General features: G+C 41.6%; 1 protein-coding gene across 1 annotated transcript in view; it reads right to left on the reverse strand.

The window, feature by feature from the left end:
* Positions 1–19,622, reverse strand: part of SGCG (sarcoglycan gamma) — a 126,973-nt gene that overhangs the window by 66,906 nt on the left and 40,445 nt on the right. The gene's annotated exons all lie outside the window — the stretch shown is intronic.

A 19,622-nucleotide genomic window follows, 5' to 3' on the forward strand; every position in this document is an offset into this window, starting at 1 on the left:
AAATTTAAATACTCCTGCAAAGTCAATCGTACTGCCACAAGCAACGCAATACTCATAAATTCCATCATGCATATGTGCATAAATCCTTACAGCAGCACAAAATTAATTAAATGTAATATTTTAGATGTTTTGCACTCATATACAAAGCAGAACCATGTCTCCAATGGCATTTCCACTACAATCTTTTGTTAGACTATATGCAGTACTGCACAGTGTATATAGAACATTGTGAGAGTGCACTCTATCTGTTTAGGTATTTATGTATTTCATATCATAATTATTTTAAAATAAAAGTCATATCTTTAACACATTAAGAAGATAAGATACCTGCAACACCAATTTCTCCATGGCCTCTTACTCCTCACTTTTGTGGGATGGAGTCAACAATCAAAGCTCTTCCAGATCAAAGCAAGGGTGAATGTCTTGCTGCCCACCCTTCTGTTACCTTGTAAACCTCTCTGGTTAGGATGACTATGTGAGTCTGTCCAGAGACAAAGAGCCAGATATTCAAAGGTATTTACTCACCGTAATGCATTTGTAAATCTGGCCCTCAATGACTAGTGTGGATTTCCAGACCCTTAGACCCAGATCCTCAGAGGTATCTTAGGTAACTAACTCTCATTGGATACATCTGAGGATTTGGGCCTTAGCCCTAAAAACAACTATTTTACTTAGCAGATGGAAAAAAGAATTAGAGAAAAATATTTTAAACAAATATGCATAGCCTCATCTAATCTTCCACTTCATTACAAGTTAAGTTAGATAGGTTTTCCTCTTAGGCAATACAAACAGAATTGAATCAACTCGGGGTATGTCTACACTTAAAACACTACAATGGCACAGCTGCACCACTGCAGCTGCACCACTGAAGCTCTTCAATGTAGCCACTGTCAGTGTAGATAATCCACCTCCCTGACAGGTGGTAGCTAGACAGAATCCTTCTGTCGACTTAGTGCTGTGTACACCTGGGGGTAGGTTAGTAGAGCTATGTCTCTCAGTGGTGTGGATTTTACACACAGACCAGCGTTCTCTAAGGCCTGGTCTAAGAGGTGAAAGTGGGCCGGTATGGTATATCGGTAAGAAGTGTCTGCAGGACACAGCAGTCAGCTATAACGATTGGGATAGTTTTCTCACTGAGATCCAACCTTTTAAGTAAACAACACAAGGATCCCTTCTGTGACATTGCACTCCATATGATTTTATGAAAATATGCTAATGAGTGTGAATATAATTTAATTGGAATATACTTCATGCACAAGGTCTCTTGTAAGGTATCATTACAAAGCTTATAATCTACTGAGTGTGGTCTTAGAGCCTGGCTGTAGATAGCAGATTTCTTGGTGTGTCTTGCGCGGTTACTGGATCTGTGAAGGTCAGTGTGGTGATCCATGGATTTCTTGTATATAGTTGTCTGTAGGGTTCCATTGTTGAAGCTGATAGTGGTGTCCAAGAAGTTGAGGTGGGAGGGTCCCAGAGCTCAGGCTGCAGCCAAGTCCGAACCTCTTTATCGCTATTAAACAGCCCCTTAGCCCGAACAAGCTAGCAAGGGACAGCCATGCGTGTCCAGGGCCGGATTAACCATTAGGCTAGTAAGGCTATAGCCTTAGGCCGTCCTAGTTTTAGGCCCTATTGGTCAGGCAGGGGGCACAGCCGGGGCCAGGTGAGGGGGAGCAAGCTTGCTCATGCAGCCCTGTTGGAGTGCAAAGCAGCCCCCTGTGGCTTGGAAGGAGCTCAGCCGGCAGCCTGTTGCTTTCGCTCCCTCCCATCTGCATCTCCCTGCGCTGCAGGAACATACTGCCAGGTATCCGGTTAACACTGGTGACCGGACTCTAAAAATCTGCTTACCACGGGAACCTGTGCCAGCCGTGGGTATAGTTTGAGCAGGCATTATCCCTACCCACAATTTCTCCAGAGCTCTGCTTAGCTGTCAGGGAGGGAAGAAGCTCCCTTTGTCCCTCTCCTCCGCTGAGGCTAGCAGACAGCTCCAGGACGCTGACTCCTGGGTCCTAGTGCCCATCACTGTCATCTTCTATGTGTGCTGGGTCCTGTTTCTGGACAACTGGTGAGTGCCTGGGGGGTAAGAGGGTGGTGCGGGAAAGAGGCAGTACCAGAGCGGTAGGGTGGGAAGCTTGCACAGAACCTGCACACACTCTATCCAGCTCCAGACCGAACTACTGCCCCTCCTATGTATAAGGAACGAATTCCCACACATTTGTAGGAAAAACAAAACATCCCATTCTGGATACCAGTACTTTAACTTTTACAGTACCTTCCATCGAGGGGCTTCAGATTTATGATGCAATGTGTTCAATACTGTATTGAACTGTACTAAAAATCAAAGAAATCCATTTTTTTTTCTTTGATGTATTTTTCTGTACTGGGATGCACGGGCAATCAAGTTCTTTCCTTATGAATCATAGAATCATAGAATATCAGGGTTGGAAGGGACCTCAGGAGGTCATCTAGTCCAACCCCCTGCTCAAAGCAGGACCAGTTCCCAACTAAATCATCCCAGCCAGGGATTTGTCAAGCCGGGCCTTAAAAACCTCCAAGGAAGGAGATTCCACCACCTCCCTAGGTAACGCATTCCAGTGCTTCACCACCCTCCTAGTGAAATAGTGTTTCCTAATATCCAACCTAGACCTCCCCCCCTGCAACTTGAGACCATTGCTCCTTGTTCTGTCATCTGCCACCACTGAGAACAGCCGAGCTCCATCCTCTTTGGAACCCCCCTTCAGGTAGTTGAAAGCAGCTATCAAATCCCCCCTCATTCTTCTCTTCTGGAGACTAAACAATCCCAGTTCCCTCAGCCTCTCCTCATAAGTCATGTGCTCCAGACCCCTAATCATTTTTGTTGCCCTCCGCTGGACTCTTTCCAATTTTTCCACATCCTTCTTGTAGTGTGGGGCCCAAAACTGGACACAGTACTCCAGATGAGGCCTCACCAATGTCGAATAAAGGGGAACGATCATGTTCCTCGATCTGCTGGCAATGCCCCTACTTATACAGCCCAAAATGCCGTTAGCCTTCTTGGCAACAAGAGCACACTGTTGACTCATATCCAGCTTCTCGTCCACTGTGACCCCTAGGTCCTTTTCTGCAGAACTGCTACCTAGCCATTCGGTCCCTAGTCTGTAGCAGTGCATGGGATTCTTCCATCCTAAGTGCAGGACTATGCACTTGTCCTTGTTGAACCTCATCAGGTTTTTTTTTGGCCCAATCCTCTAATTTGTCTAGGTCCCTCTGTATCCGATCCCTACCCTCTAGTGTATCTACCACGCCTCCCAGTTTAGTGTCATCTGCAAACTTGCTGAGAGTGCAGTCCACACCATCCTCCAGATCATTAATAAAGATATTAAACAAAACCGGCCCCAGGACCGACCCTTGGGGCACTCCGCTTGAAACCGGCTGCCAACTAGACATGGAGCCATTGATCACTACCCGTTGAGCCCGACGATCTAGCCAGCTTTCTATCCACCTTACAGTCCATTCATCCAGCCCATACTTCTTTAACTTGGCGGCAAGAATACTGTGGGAGACCGTATCAAAAGCTTTGCTAAAGTCTAGAGCTTATGCTCAGCCTAGTTCCACATGCCAATACATCTTTGTATTTTTAAGCAGTTGCAAAAGCACTGGAGGAAGCTCAACACACAATGTTACAGGTTTCTCCATCCCCTCTCCCTCAAGGATTTTAAATCCACTTCTGAGCAGGCTATAATAAAAAGACTGGCTGAATAGGCTAAAGGCAGGTTCTGTCTATTTGCTGGTTCTCTAGCGGTTCATAATAGTACCTCGCATCTGATTTCTTTTGAGTTTCATTCAAAAAATGTAAAGCTAAATAAACCTTAAGTTAGTCCTCATTTTTCTGCCCCAACTCAAACTATCTTCTTTCCCAAGTGGAAAATAGTGTTTAAGCATGGAATGTGTGTGATTCAAGAAGGGAATGCGAACACAGGCCAATTCCTGCTGACAGTTACACCTGTGTAGCCTTATTGACTTCAGGGTGAACAGATTTTTGCACAAGAATAGATTTTGGTCCCTTCTGCTTTTCCACACCTGGTATAAGCAGAATCTCATTCACTTTCCTCCCCTAAACTCTGAGCACTTTAAGGAAAAAAAATAAGCAAGGTCTGCTTGATTTACACATGCAAACGAAATAGAAAGCTGTCCCTTCATTCTACACCAGCCTTAAACAAACACCAGACCTGATGTAATAAGGGTGTCACTACAGTAGCCTTGTGCTCTTTTGAAAGATCCTTAATGGTTCTTTTAAGATACTGATTTTCCATGAAGTCTTTTTGTTCAGGGGGGCAGAGAACACAACAGGGAATAGCTCTGTTTTGTCAACCCCTAGTCATTCAAAAGCTGAAAGGCTTTAGATTAAGTTTGTTTAATGTTTGTACAGTGATTTTGAAGAGCTAACATAGTACAGAAGTGCTAAATATTATGACTGGGCAACCATCTGAAGATCTGTGTCACTTCTAGCTGTTACCTTTTTCTTACAGAAAGCTTAAAACAAACAAATGCAAACCATAGGGGGATGGTGCACACAGAACTCATGCTTAAAAAAATTCATGTCAGAGCTACTGATAACACATTCTAGAACAGATAATACTTAGTCCTGCCATGAGTGCAGGGGACCGAACAACTAGATGACCTCTCGAGGTCCCTTCCAGTCCTGTGATTCTGTTCTATGATTCTAATTGTGGGAGAGCTTAGTGATAGAATGGCCTGATGTGGTGAAGCACTGTAGATTAACTACACAAACTGGGTATCATCCCACGAATAATATTTGGGTTCAATGTGAAAACAGTAATTCATTGTCCTCAGCCAGTGCAACGCTGGGAGGCAGCTTTCAGAGCAAGTCAGCTCAAAATACAATGCCACCCAATGTAATTTTCCCACTACTACTTCCTCTACTTCAGTGGATTTTACACCTGAGTGGTTTTCTTTTACATAATAAAACTGTCTGCCTCCCAGACTGCAGTCAGAGTGAGATAGGGTATATGGTGTAGAGTCCATAGCTTGGGGAAAACACCTGCAGGGCTTGTCTTTGCACTGTGCCATGTGGAGAGCTGAGGGTAGAAGCACAAGGCTGAAAGAGGTGAGCAGGATGGGGAATGTTGCAGTGTTCATCCTCATACAGATGAGCACTCCACTACCTAGGAGGAAGGAGCCCTAAGAGAAGGACAGCATAGCATCCCTCGTGCTAACTCTTACTCAGAAGTATCTGTTTGAAGAATTGAGTGTAGTGAGAGGGTTAGTGAGAGAGTAGAATAAACTTGTTAATTTTACATAAATAAATATGTATGTAGTTAAATGTTTGATGACTTCATAATTTTTTTTGCAATATGTCATTCATACTTAGCCCTTCCCTCCCATTAGCCTTAGGCCCCTCATAACCTTAATCCGGCCCTGCACGTGTCTAATTGTAGTGTAGACATATGCTAAGAAAAAGGATTCTCTGTGCAACTGCAGAGCTGTTAGCACACCTCCAGCTGTGGCTAATCCCTGATCTTTCAGAGAAAGGAGACAAAAACAAACAAACAAACAAGAATACTTCTGGCCAGTTGTGCATTGGGGGTGGGGGAAAAGAAAGGAGGAGTAGGATCGCTTCCTGACTGCTGCAGGCAACTGGCTGAAGCCCTGAAGCATGAGATTTTATCATAATTTTCATACTGCAGAGTTGCAAGTGTTATGAGCATGGTGAGAGCAATGCAAAGCTTCCTGTTTTCTCCATGGCACATGAAGAAAGGGAATGAACAGGGGGCCTTACAAATTTATAGACTCCTAGCAGGGACGTCCATAGCTATTCTGGGGCCCTACGCAGCCCCCCTGAGGGTGTGTGTGTGTGGGGCCCCAGGACTTCGCGGGGGTGTAGGGGCTGGCTCCAGGTCTCCGTGGGGGGGGGGGGGGGGGAGCTGGCTTGGAGGGAAGGAGGGAAACACCCCCCAGCACTCACCAGCGGCGCAGCTGGGGCCGGGTCCCTGCACTTTCCTCCGCCGGTGAGTGCAGGCCCGGCCCTGCTGCAGTCCTCAGGGGCGGGGCTGGGCAGAGCAGGGGCAGGGCTGGGGTGGAGCAGAGGCAGGGCAGGGGCAGAGCGGGGCGGGGGCTTTGGGGAAGGGGTGAAGTGGGGGCAGGGCAGGGGCGGAGCAGGGGCAGGGCTAGGGCGGAGTAGGGGTGGGGAGTCTGGGGATGAGGCGGGGCAGAGGCTGGAGCAGTACGCAGCTGCACAGAGCACCAGGAAATTTGGTGCCCCAAGTTTCCTAGTGCCCTACGCAGCTGCATACTTTGCGTATGGGTAAGGACGGCCCTGACTCCTAGCACAGAGAGGACCATCATGGCTTTCCAGACTAAACCAGTGCAGGCCATAGAATTTGAAGTCAATATGCTTCAGTGCTTTGCTGAAACTGGACATTTCTTGTTTACTGAGAAAGATCAATATGAAAATGATATAGGGTGACAGTCCAAAACTCTTCCATTGAGTGATACCTTAATTTGCAAGTGTTCCACTGATGTCAGTAGAACTTCCACAGTAAGATACTTACTACTCAATGGGAGTCTGGGTATCAGAATTTTGCCCATAATGACAAGATTAACTTATTCTGAGTTAATTTGCATTTGATTATGTTTAATTAACTTTAATCTGAAACACATTGCTACTGACATTATTTTTCTTTATTTTCTCCTGTATTTAAATTTTTATTGTTTATATCTTAAAAAGGTTTCACTATTCTGAACAACCAAATACAATATGGTATCACAGAAGACTAATAGCTACACAAGTTTAATACACACGTGCCATGCATCAAAACAACAGGAAACAGGGAAAGAAGGCTCAATTAAAAAGTCTGCACAGTGCTTTATTGACGGCCTCCTGTCCTTCTCTAAATGGTGGCTGATCTGAGTAAACCGAGGCTTACTGTTAAATAAAACAAGGTATGCCTTGAAATTACAAAATCTATTGAGTTACTAAAATTTAAATTCCCCTTTTACTTTACTGGGAACCAAACTCTACTTTTCCTCCTGGAATGGACAGTGTAAGTTCTCCCTTTTAGGAACACTGATTCACCTCTAAAATACTTCAGTGAGGTTTGCAATTTGTCTTTCTATTAATTTATCTTGTACCATATCTTTGCTTCTCACAATCCAGCTGGACATTGATTAAAGTCATACAAGTAATAATTTTTCTGCAGTATAGAGATCTTGAAGAAATATATTTTGGCTTCTATCTTAAAAATAAAAAAAATGAAGTTTTTATTGAAAGCCTTCTGGGAAAAGTAAAGAAGGGAAAGCTAATGATTTTATGATGTTATTAATTAAGTGGAACTTATAAAACTGGCTTCAGGGTTTTCCCTGTAAAAACATTATCAAACTCTTCTTATGTACAACATGCTTCATTAACACTGTTCTCTGCCTATTATGTCTCTAACGAAAAAATACCATTACTTGAAAATGAAATGTCACAACACTGATAAGAAAAATAAAAATGATCCGACACTCTAAAGCAGCAATTTATAGATGACAATTAATACTAATGAAGTAATATATTCAGTACTGACTGTTTTCTCTGTATTGTTAGAACTTTGTTCCCATTTGTTAAAAAAAAAAATTCATAGCACAAACATTGTTCTTACTTTAGCAGCTACTTCAAACTACTGTGATGGACACAGAAGATAGTTAAAACTATGCCTAGAAACTATAACATTGTTTTCAAACTGCATAAATCATTTTGACTGTTACCATATTTCCATGCTTTATTGGTTGGTGTACAGAATTTCACAGATTTTGCATTTCAAAGGATCCCAATATTATAGTTATCTAAGTGGATTGTCACTAACTTTAGAATACTTAAAAATGAACATCCAAACAAAGACCACGGTGATGCTATATCTAATGTAAATGTAATGTAATATAATGTAAATGACAAAGAGGAAGGCAAAGGTGAACTGAGCCCAAAGAGCTCACTGTGCTTGGATCTGTTAGCACAGATACTGCATGGCTTTGGAGCCTGTTCTGCTAGTCTGTTTTCCTCCACAAAATGACTTGATACATGTGGAACCTAGTATTCTCATGCTGTTGGTGCCTTGCATGATTTTGGAAAAGCAGATGGATTCAAGATATGGTTCTGGTCTTCTAAAGACAAAAGGCAATAGTCTCTTCATGAAGATTCTCCAGAAACTGCGGTACAATCCTAACTACTACAGATCACCAACTCAAGATTCATTGGGGGCACACACTTACTATGCTAGAACACCACTGGGAGGAAGGATAATTAAAAAAAAAAATCCAACGAGAATTCATATCATTACAAAAGTTTGATAAATGTTGACAATTAAGGTAATTATTTTATTGCAACTCAGATTATAAAGACACAAAGATCATAACCATTTCTTTGATTTTAAAACTGAAGTTGCAGTTTAAGACTGAAGTTGATTTTAAGACTGAACACTAATTTAAAGACTTAATTTTTGATCTGAGGAGGAAAAGGCTCAGTAAAGAAAGGCTTTTCTTTCTATTTATTCAAATCTTGGAGGCTTCAGTTAATAAATCAAAGTGGGTTTCATTTTGTTGCACTTCTTGATCAGCTTATTAAAGAAAGTTCCAGCCTTTTCAAATGTTAAGGCAGAAGAGCAAGATGCAGCTACTGGACACTGAATGACATCTTTGAAACTCGATCCAGGATTTTTAAAAAAGGGATTATATTACTGAAATTAATCAATCTCTGCTCACATTTTTCCTATGGTTCCCCTCACTCCCTATTCTCCTTACAATCCTCTCCCCTTACTACACTCTAAATCCCCACTAAATCTCAGCACTGCACCTTCACTCATGGTGTGTCCATGCTTAGATCAGTTTCCCATTTCCTGGTGGTCAAGCTTCCTGTCTTGCTTTCAATTTCCTTTCAACCACAGTTCTTCCAGGAATCCTCCCTATTCAATAATCTCCAAACTTTCTCTTACCTGAACTGTTGTCTCATGTCCTGTCTTGTCTGAGTTAGATTTTATGGCCAACTCATTGAGTTAGGGGATGCATTTTAGTCTATGAGATTACATGATTTGTAATAACAAGTAATTGATTTGACACTAAACCCAGGCATGTTTGTCAGTCGGAGGGATATTAGGGACAAAGAAGGGTAAAGGCAGAGTCACTTGTTTTTCAATTATACCACTTATTTCTTGCCATTATTCCCCCTCCCCCCAAAAAAAACCCCCATATAACTCTGCTTGACTTCAATTGTGCTTCCAAATGCAGCACAATTACAGGAGATAGTCCAAAATATAACTATATGTACAACTACAGTACACATTATGTCTTACCATGACCACATAACTGTATCATACAAATGTTCACATATTGGTCCAACTCAGTTAACCTGACAGGCATCTAGCCAGTTTCCAGTGGTTTTAAAATGTTATATAGGAGCTACTGTGCTGGGGAGGAGAAAGGGCCTGTGGCCAGGGAGGAAGGCTGAGGTACCTCCTAGTGGGAACCACTTCCTCCTTCGCTTGGCAGCATCTGAGCCTTGCCACATCTCCTCATAGTGCTGGTGTCACACTGTCATCATGGGAAGAAACAGAAAACAGTTATCCAATGATGTAGAAGTTGCCAGGGTTGAGGCAAGAAGAGGAGCTCTGTAATGCACATGTGGATGAGTAGGAGGTTCTGACAACTTGGTGGGAGGGAGGGAGCAGGCAAGGCTACAACAGAAGGGAGCAGGAAAAAAAGAGATCTTAGTTCTTGTCTCTCCTTAAATAAGGACAAGTAAGGATCTCAGGGTTAAACTTTTGGACCTACTTTCAACAGGAGGGGCAAGCACATTTACCTATGTCTTAAGTAGACAAATAAAATGAATTTAAGAAAACACAGAAAGGTTATCCCTTTCTGACCCAAGTGGTTAGCCAAAATTAGGTGTCCTGAGTGCAGTTTAAGACTTATTTTACAGTGTATAGTGAGAGCTCCCAACATCAAGAATATTAACATTTCTGATACAGACAATGCAAGAGTATACCTACTCGACTGTCATTTGCTGTAATAATCACAATCCTTTGCATTTATACTTTAGAGTCATTCATACCAAGATTTCAAAATCTTTAGAAACATTAAACTACACGCCACTTCTGTGAGGTTCTGTCAGCAAATATTTTACACACAGGGAGAGTAAGGCACATAATTTTAGTGTCACAGTCAAGATCATGTGCAGAGTCAGGAACATAATCGGAAGTCCTGATTCAACCCCCTACTCTATCACATGATACAAACTGATGTAGTTTTACAAATAAATAATTGAGAACATCTGACTTGTATCTCTACCAGATAACCTCAGTGAGCTCATTAAACTACTCTCAGGCCAACCTTTGAAAACAAAGTTTTAAAGTAGTTACGGCTCTCCTGCTTCACTCTGCTTCTGCAAGTGGAGAGGCACTTACACTCAGGTATCTCTGGTTGCATGATCAGAAACGAGTAGTGCCACTTTTACAGTATGTTCTGTGTTTTCCCTTGCCACCCAATAACAAGTATGTCCCATCAAAAGGAGGGGCCACACACTGAATGGAAGTACGATGGCACAGAACAGGGGGCTGCAGTGAACTGGTGAGTTGGGGAGTGTGCCATACCATTAGTGACAAGCAACCTCATGGTGGAAGCTCTTCACCTTTAGTGAACTTGGGGAGGATCTGTGGTTTATGGGGGGAGCGCCAGTTCATTCATAAGTGCATAGTTGCTGCTCCCAACTGGAAAATTCCACAGAAACTTAGCCAGTAAGACACAGTTTCCATTCCCCTATGTGGATAATTCTTATGGTAAAATAGGTATCTAAATCAGTCTTAAACACTTATTCTAAGATTCTAACATTTGATTTTGAATCACTTTCTACTGTAGGCACAACTGTTTATAATTCTTTTGTTGAAATATAATTTAATAACCTTGACAGGACCATATCCCTGGACTGATCCCAAACTTATTCCCATAAATGTTCCACAACTGCAATTACTTATGTTTATAAGCTGGATGGAATGCTGATAAATGGTTCAAGCACTCTGGCTAATGTACAAGGCATTAATTCTTTAGCAAGGCCCTGTTAATACCAACTGAAACTGGAACACTCATTAAAAAAAACCACACGACTATGTTTTTCAAACTTATAATAGCAACACTGTGACAAATCAGGGTCAAGACACCCCCAAGAGGAGAACAGGGAGTTTGACCCCAAAAGAATAAAAGTATACAATGTTACTGTGCTATAAAAATATATTAAGGTCTTTTATGAAAGCTTGTAACATTCTGAACTTCACAGTCATTATGAGTTAAGTATACAGACTGTGGTAATGAATTTATGTATATATAAAAGCTTGCTCCTAATTTGTGCTGCAATATTCAGCTCCGCTTCATAGCAGGATGGTGAGGAATCAGAGGGAAGGGCTGCCTCCCCAACCACAGGAGACTAGCTCCAAGCACCTAGCATTGTACAACCCAGGAAAAGACAAATAATGGGCCATTTGTTTAATAGGAAAACACTGAGACATCCCAGCTATCAACACGGGAGGGAATTTTCCCCACTCTGAATAACTATGAGTCACCATACCAGGAGAGAGAGAGAGAGAAAGAATGGCGGTGGGAGTGAAATGTGGGGAGCCTTTTAAAAAGGAGTTTTGAAACTGAAGTTTTCATCCAGAATCACTTGGTGGGTGCTGTCCATGAAATGCTGGATCCCTTCTAGGGTAGGGAGTACATTGGGAAACTGTTCAGGTTATTTGAATCAGAAAAAGGAGTTTATTTAATTTGAAAGTGTAAAGCCTGAAGTTTCACCTTACCCCAAGCAGGTCTTTGGTGTGCAAACTGTCTGGAATGTGGGTGCAAAAGTAAACTGGTGACTGGGAGACTGGTTTCATGTCTTCGGGGGTGATGAACCAGAGGGGGAAAGTCTGAGTGTCTGGTACTTAACAACTCAGGATGGATGGATTTGGGGAGACTCAGGACTGGAAGGGCTGTTGGTGTTACCCTGCAAGGAGTAACTAGGCTGGTGGAAGTCAGGATGAGACCTTGTGCTTGTGGGTTAGCTACAGGGGTCAGGGCTCTGAACCAAAGCTGCCCAGCATAACAGCACCCCAGGTTACGAGGCAGCAGGTGACAGAACCCCTTACTGGTCTGGGTGATCACCAAAATATCATAATGTAATGACCGAGGATAATGGCTCTTAGCATTAAACCTTTTCTAACTGCTTACTTAATCCCCAAGAAATGCTCTTCACCTCAGTCATTATTGTTTAAGCGTGTCTCATGATTGTTATCAGTCATGGAAGTATCATGCAAATAGTTAATATATGTTTATAGTAGTTCTAACTATGGCACTGGTATTGTAATTTAACAGAACACTAGTTAGAACAGAAGACCAATATGCTATGAATAGAATAAATGATATTGACATTCAAAAAGAGCAAATAGGAATCACTTAATAATCAACTAAGTTAAATTACATGCAACCTTAATTCGGCATTTCTTTTTTTTGAGTGTTTAATATTCTTCTTAGATCCAAATCTTCAGCCCAACATGTTGCCTGAGTAGCTGGTTAAATAGCATGACAGGTAAGCCTGGGGAAGGACTCCTCCCCATAGTCTGCAGATTGGTTTCAGATATGCCCCATAGGCACTATTGAAGCCCTGAGGCTGAAGTAGAAAATAAACCCTTAACGTATCCCTCAGGATGGTCTAAATCAGGGGTGGGCAAACTTTTTGGACCAAGGGCCACATCTGGGTGGGGAAATTGTATGCAGGGCCGGGGCAGGGGGTTGGGGTGCGGGAGGGAGTGTGGGATGTGGGAGGGGGTGCAGTGTGCAGGAAGGGGCTCAGGGCAAGGGATTGGGGCAGAGGAGGGGTGTGGGGTGTATGAGAGGGCTCAGGGAAGGGGGTTGGGGTGCAGGAGGCGTGCGGAGTGCAGGAGGGGGCTCAGGGCAGGGTTGCAGACTGTGGGAGGGGGCTCAGGGCAGGGGTTGGGGTGCAGGAGGGGTGCAGGGTACAGCAGGGGGCTCAGGGCAGTCGGTTGGGGTGCAGGAGGGGTGTGGGGTGCAGGCAGGGGGCTTAGGGCAGGGAGTTGGGGGGTGGGGTGCAGGAGGGGTTCGAGCTCCGGCCAGGCACCGCTTACCTAAAGTGGCTCTGGGGTGGCAGCAGCGCGCACCGTGGCCAGAGCAGGCTCCCTGCCTGCCTGCCCTGTCCCCGGCCCTGCGCCGCTTATGGAAGTGCTGCGGCCCCTGGGGGAGGAGGGGCGGAGGGCTCTGCATGCGCAGCCCTTGCTGCGGCTCCAGGTACCTCCCCCGAAGCTCCCATTGGCTGCGGTTCCCCATTCTCGGCCAATGGGAGCTGTGGGGGGTGGTGCCTGGAGGCAAAGGCAATCCACGCGGAGCCCTCTGCCCCCCCGCCCAGGGGCCACTTCTGAGAGTGGCACCGGGCCTGCGGCGCCATGGGGGGGCAATCCCACAGGCCAGATCCAAAGCCCTGAGGGGCCAGATCAGGCCTGCGGGCCGTAGTTTGCCCACCCCTGGTCTAAATAGGAGCAGGTCCTCCACACCAAAACCCATCCCTCCCCCCCACTCACCTTTTGTGTGCTGTCCAGGCTGGGAGAAGCCCTACTGCCCAGAACAAGAAGAACAGTTATCTGGACAAATTGTAAGGCAAAAGTGCAGAAGTGTTAGATTTGCCTGCAGGACAAGTACCACAGCAGAGGCTAGGAAGGGTTGTGGATATTAGGCACAACAACATTGAACTGCCAAACATAGGCGAGTGTGGGTTCACTGAGAATGGAGCAAAGAACTGAGCTGCCTCACATAGGAAGAGAATAGGCACAACAGAGCAACAGAAATGGTGACTCGTGGTTATTCAGAGTGGGGGAAATTCCCTATTGAGTTGAACTTCGCTGATGCCAGAAATACTGTAATGTGTGGGTGAGAGAAGGGGTAGAATTGGGGTGAAGTGAGCGGTTGAGTATGCTTGAGAGTGATCCTCACTTTGAATGTGTCGTCTCTTAGGCCTGGTCTACACTAGAAAATTAGGTCAGTTTAACTACATCAGTCAGTGGTGTAAGTCCTTGTGTAGACAGCGCTAGGTCAACGGAAGAATTCCTTCATCAAGCTAACTACCACCTCTCAGGGAGGTGGATTAGCTACACTGACAGCAGAACCCCTCACGTTACATGAGTAGTATCTATACTGAAGTGCTACAGCAGTGCAGCTGTGCCACTGTAGCATTTTAAGCACAGACAAGCCCAGAAGGCTGTAGGAACTGGGAAGGGAAGAAGAGGAAAGGAGATAGGTTGGATCTGGGATTTTCAGCTACATTTAAGTATTTCAAAGCCCAGTATCTTTGTCAGAACGTAGGGTAGATTAATTTAAATAAAAGTGATTTAAAATCACCAATTTTAATCATGATTTAAATCAGCAAGTATAAAACCTTGATTTAAATAATTGATTTTTTAGTTATGTTCCTAAAGTAAGGTTCATTCTCATTGGTTGGTCTAGCCACTAAAACATATTGATTTGCAACCAAATGTTGCCTTTGCACTAAATTTTGTACTTCTTTTTGCTAACCCTAATCTTAAAACAAATTTCATGCCTAACTCTCATTGAAATCAGTGGAAGTTAGACACCTAATCTGCTTAGGCACTAATGAAAAGCCCACTAGGCACCTATCTGAATTTTTAGGTTCCTAAATAACTTTGAAAATCTGGGCCCATGTTTTTCCAGTTTTTATAATTGGTAGATCTCATCCTTTCCCACTTGGCTTTTATTCACAGATTGGCAGAGGAAAACGAGCTTTCCTGATTTTTCAACTTCCATCTGGTTTCTCAACTTTGAATGAACTAGTCCAAACGAAGAAAATATTCTCTTTGCACCAGCTAGTTAAATTGAAACCAAAAGTAATTAAGGCAAAAGCTTTTGTACACAATATAGACTGAAAGTACTTATATTGGGAAAAATGCAAATGTCAGCATTCGATCCACTGTAAAGTTTAAAAATAATATAGCTACTTGCTTCATGTATTACATGACCTTGTGACATATTTATAATGTTTAAGTTAACCTCAGGTGTTAAAGATTTTTTCCATCTTATTCTGCATATAATTTTAAAAAGCAGCACCCTTTAACACATTAAAATTTGACGAGGGCTCATAGATGCAGCATTATTAAAATTAATTTAAATAATTTAAATAGATTATAATAAGTTTTGTTCTTAAAATGGGTTTTCATAATTTCAAATTTAATTTTAAAAAAGTTTATTTTTAAAAAGAAAAATGCATTTAATTAAAAAAATTTTAAATGTGATTTTTTTTATTTAAAAATTTGATTTTTATTCACAGTAGACTATAAAACTTTCAGAGGCTTTCAAATATAAAAGCAGCTGCTGTTAGAAGCCTGAGTTTGAGTTGATTTTAAGAGGCATGCCAAAATAAGGATTTAGGAGCCTAATATTAGGCAAGCTGGTTTGGGTATTTACCAAAATGGGGTAGCAGAACAGGTTTTACAATGTGGATCATAAAATACATAGGTTTCCCAATCTTTTCCAACAAACAAGCCCATACAAGGATATGAAATAATTTAAATCAAATTGTGGTTTTTTTTTATAGACTACTTTTTATTTATTACCATCTAAAAAAATTTAGATTCAAAGATGACATTTTACCACTTCAGAAGATCAGGTTTTGGGGTATTATTTGTTTTTCAAATCTAGACAACTTGTTCTAACTTAAGTATTAGATGTATAATATTTTTCTTACCTGTGGTTGTTTGAAAATGCCAGATTATTGTTACTCGTAGTCAGTTATTTAGTGGAAATGCCAATCATTTGATAGATCATTTTAAAACAATCTCTTCCCTTTTCTAGTTGATGTTTATTTAGTGGACGTGCCTATATTTTTATGCATTTTGGAACTTCCAGGAATATTATGTAAAATTTGGTTTCTATTATGTAATCTAATTGATGTTATTGTTAAAGGCTATTAATAAGAAAACATACTATAAAATATTTACTAGGTAGTATAATAAATTTAAACTAGTCAAAGAAACAAAATTCATTGTGATATGTTATCCTTGCTTTTTTCATTGTGCTTGTTTTCTTACGTTGCTAATTCACAAAATGCAATCATTCTTAATCACTCTTAGTCAGTAGTGAACATTTGTTATGTTCTGCAGTACTAATTATTTATTTCTTCAAATGTATAAAAATCTCTATAGATGCCCATCTGATAAATCAAAACACACAATCTAACATAGCATAAAGGTCTGCCCATACATAAATATCGAATAAGCTCCTTTACTGCGACCCCAGGAGTCTGTTTTATATTGTGATGATGGAGCTTTAGTCTTAAGCAGTAGATTTCCTTTTTAATTAAGAAATAAGTTGATATAGATGTATTCAATACAATTAATTGACTTTATTTTTAATCAGGTTTACATTTCTGGTGTTAACATTTTGAGTAGAAATGGTGCATTAGACAATACAAGCAGCATTCCTTCACTCCTTAAAGTTGTTAAAAGCTTCACACCCTATAAGTTGTTTCAGGGAACGATTTAAATCTACTATCCACAATTTTGTATCAAATCTTTTTTTTTCCTAATATTTCCCTGAGTGTTTATGGTTGTTAATCATACTCCTAATTATAATCTTATATATTTAGCATTCCGTTCATTTCTTGTTTTGAAACTACAACCTAACAGGTGCATGTGTTGATGTTTTAAATACAGTGAGTGTACGTCTACACAGCCCACAGAAGCAAACATTCCAGCCCAGTCAACAGACTTGGGCTAGCAAGGTTCATGCTAGCGCTGTAAAAGTATCTGGGTAGTCAGCACTTTCAAGTTGTGGCTCGGGCTGGAGCTTGGGCTCTGAAGACCACCCTACACTTCAGAGCCTGAGCTCCAGCCCGAGCCACAACTTCAAAGTGTTGTCTACATAGCTACAGGCGAGTCTCATCTTACGTGGGGATTCCGTTCCGCGGTTAGCGCTTAAAGCGAAAACCATGTATAGTCAAAATTACATTGAGTTCAATGGCGGGCAGAATCACCCGCACTACAGGTACAGTATTAAAATTGTTATTTTTCTCTTTTTTTTTTCTTCGTTTTTTGCCGACCGCGTAAAGCTGAAATCGTGCATGTTAAATGTGCGTAAGATGCGACAGACCTGTATTTCTAAAGTGCTAGCTAGCATGAATCTATTGACCCAGGCTTGCTTCTGTGGGCTGTGCAGATATACCCCACATATCTATGTCTAACCTCTTCCCCATTACCAGGTTAAATAAAAACCTATCAAGTCTCCATCAAATTATCACTTTTCTTCAGCAACATATTCAATTATAAAATTCAAATAATTTTATAATTAAGCGTTAAGGAGCCTGGAGACCTTAGTACTGTTTAAATATTTGACTTGAAAATATCTTTAAAGAATAAAGAATTATTCGTGCATCTGAATGGCACAGTATGAAGGACAAATTTGCAAAAATCTTTTCCTTTAAACTCAATAACTTCTGTGACTAACTATGGCAAAATAGTCTGAGTTGTATTCATAAAGTAGAATTAGAAATATTGTACCTTTCATGCTCCTAGTTAATTATTACCTAAATGAGATATGAACTCTGCAATCACTTAACATGGTTTGATAAACTGTTAGGAGATTATTTTTCAAAGAGGAGTGATCCAGGTCTTTATAATTAGCTCAAATGATAAACGAAAAGGGATTTTGAATATGCGTCAGAAAGATTTAAAGACAAAATAGGGATTAATTATGACATCATAAATCTGTAACTGGAACACTATCCCATTTTTTTGTGAAACTATAAATCATATTTTCTATCTAATGTTTGTTTAAAAATAGTGATGCTTGCAAATGTTCAGTGAACTGGTACTATCATTCTGCAAACATGGCAATTTACACTATTAGAGCACCCCCTTGCATCAGGGTATGATGTTGCATCAATCTGTGTCCCTAGCATAGAATCATATCTGTTAGAAGGGACAGCAAGGGTCATCTAGTCTAACCCCCTGTCAAGATGCAGGACTTGTTGTGTCTAAACCATCCAAGATAGATGGCTATCCAGCCTCCTTTTGAAAACCTCCAGTGCAGGAGCTTCCACAACCTCCCTAGGCTGTCTGTTCCATTCTCCTACTGTCCTTACAGTTAGGAAGTTTTTCCTGAGATTTAATCTAAATCTGCTATGCTGTAGTTTGAACCCATTGCCTCTTGTCTTGCCCTCTACGGCAAGAGAAAACAACTTTATTCCATCTTTTTTATGGCAGCCTTTCAAGTATTTGAAGACTGCTACCATGTCTCCCCTCAATCTTCTCTTTTCCAAACTAAACATACCCAGTTCCTTCAGCCTTTCTTGTATGTCTTGCATTCCATCCTTTTAACCATCTTTGGATCGCCTCAGGATCCTTTCCAGTTTCTCCACATCTTTTCTATACAATTGGACACAGTAATCTAGCTGAGGCCTAACCAGCGCCAAGAAGAGCGGTATTACCACCACAACTCCCAGATCCTTCTTAGCAGTGCTGCTGCCAAGCTAGTTATCCCCCATTCTGTATTTGTTCATTTGGCTTTTTCTTCCCTAAGTGTAGCATCTTACATTTGTCTTTATTGAATTTCATTTTATTGTTTATAGCCCAGCTCTCCAATTTATCAAGATCCCTCTGAATTTTAGCTCTATCCTCCAAAGCATTGGCAATCCCCATAGCTTTGTGTCGTCTTCAAATTTGATCAGTATGCACTCTATTCCTGCATCCAGGTAATTAATAAAGATGTTAAATACCACCAGATCCAGAACAGATCCCTGTGGAATCCCACTTGAGACCTCCCTCCAATCTGACATCATTCCATTAATAGTTACGCTTTGTTTGCAGTTGTTTAACCAACTATGTATCCACTTAATGATAGTTCTGCCAAGCCCGCATTTCTTCAGCTTACTTATCAGAATGTTATGTGGGACTGGGTCAAAAGCCTTGCTGAAGTCCAGGTATATTATGTCCACCGCACTCCCCCTATCCACCAAACCAGTTACCCTGTCAAAGAAGGAAATCAAGCTGGTTTGGCATGATTTGTTCTTGGTATATCCATGCTGGCTGCTAGTGATTACCCCTTCACCTTCAGGTACTCACAAATTGAATGTTTTATACATCGCCCTAGTAGCTTCCCAGGTATCGAAGTCAGGCTGACTAGTCTATAGTTCCCCGGATCCTCCTTTTTCCTATATGGCTGCAAAAGGTGCTTTTTAGCTATCTAAAACCCTCTTTCTACACTGTGACAGGATTTCACCCCATCACATACATGTAACAGTTGCTCAATGATACCCTTTTAAACCTTGATGCAGAAAAGCACTTAAGCACACCCTTGATTTTAAGACTAGGAGTAAGACCCATTTACTTCAATGGGACTAATAAAATAATTAAAGTTAGGTATGTACTTAAGTGCTTTGCTGGATTAGGGCTTTAGGGGAAACAAATTAAGAAACTATGATGTTTTTCCCCCAAATCAATTAAACTTTGAGAAACATTAACAAAATTATATAAGTGAAAAGATGCCTATCTCCCCAGTTGCTGCCTTGAAAAAACAAAGCTTAAGTATTCAGATCTAAATATGCAAGA

Source organism: Emys orbicularis, chromosome 1 (assembly GCF_028017835.1).
Source record: "Emys orbicularis isolate rEmyOrb1 chromosome 1, rEmyOrb1.hap1, whole genome shotgun sequence".
In the NCBI taxonomy this organism is placed as follows: domain Eukaryota; kingdom Metazoa; phylum Chordata; order Testudines; family Emydidae; genus Emys; species Emys orbicularis.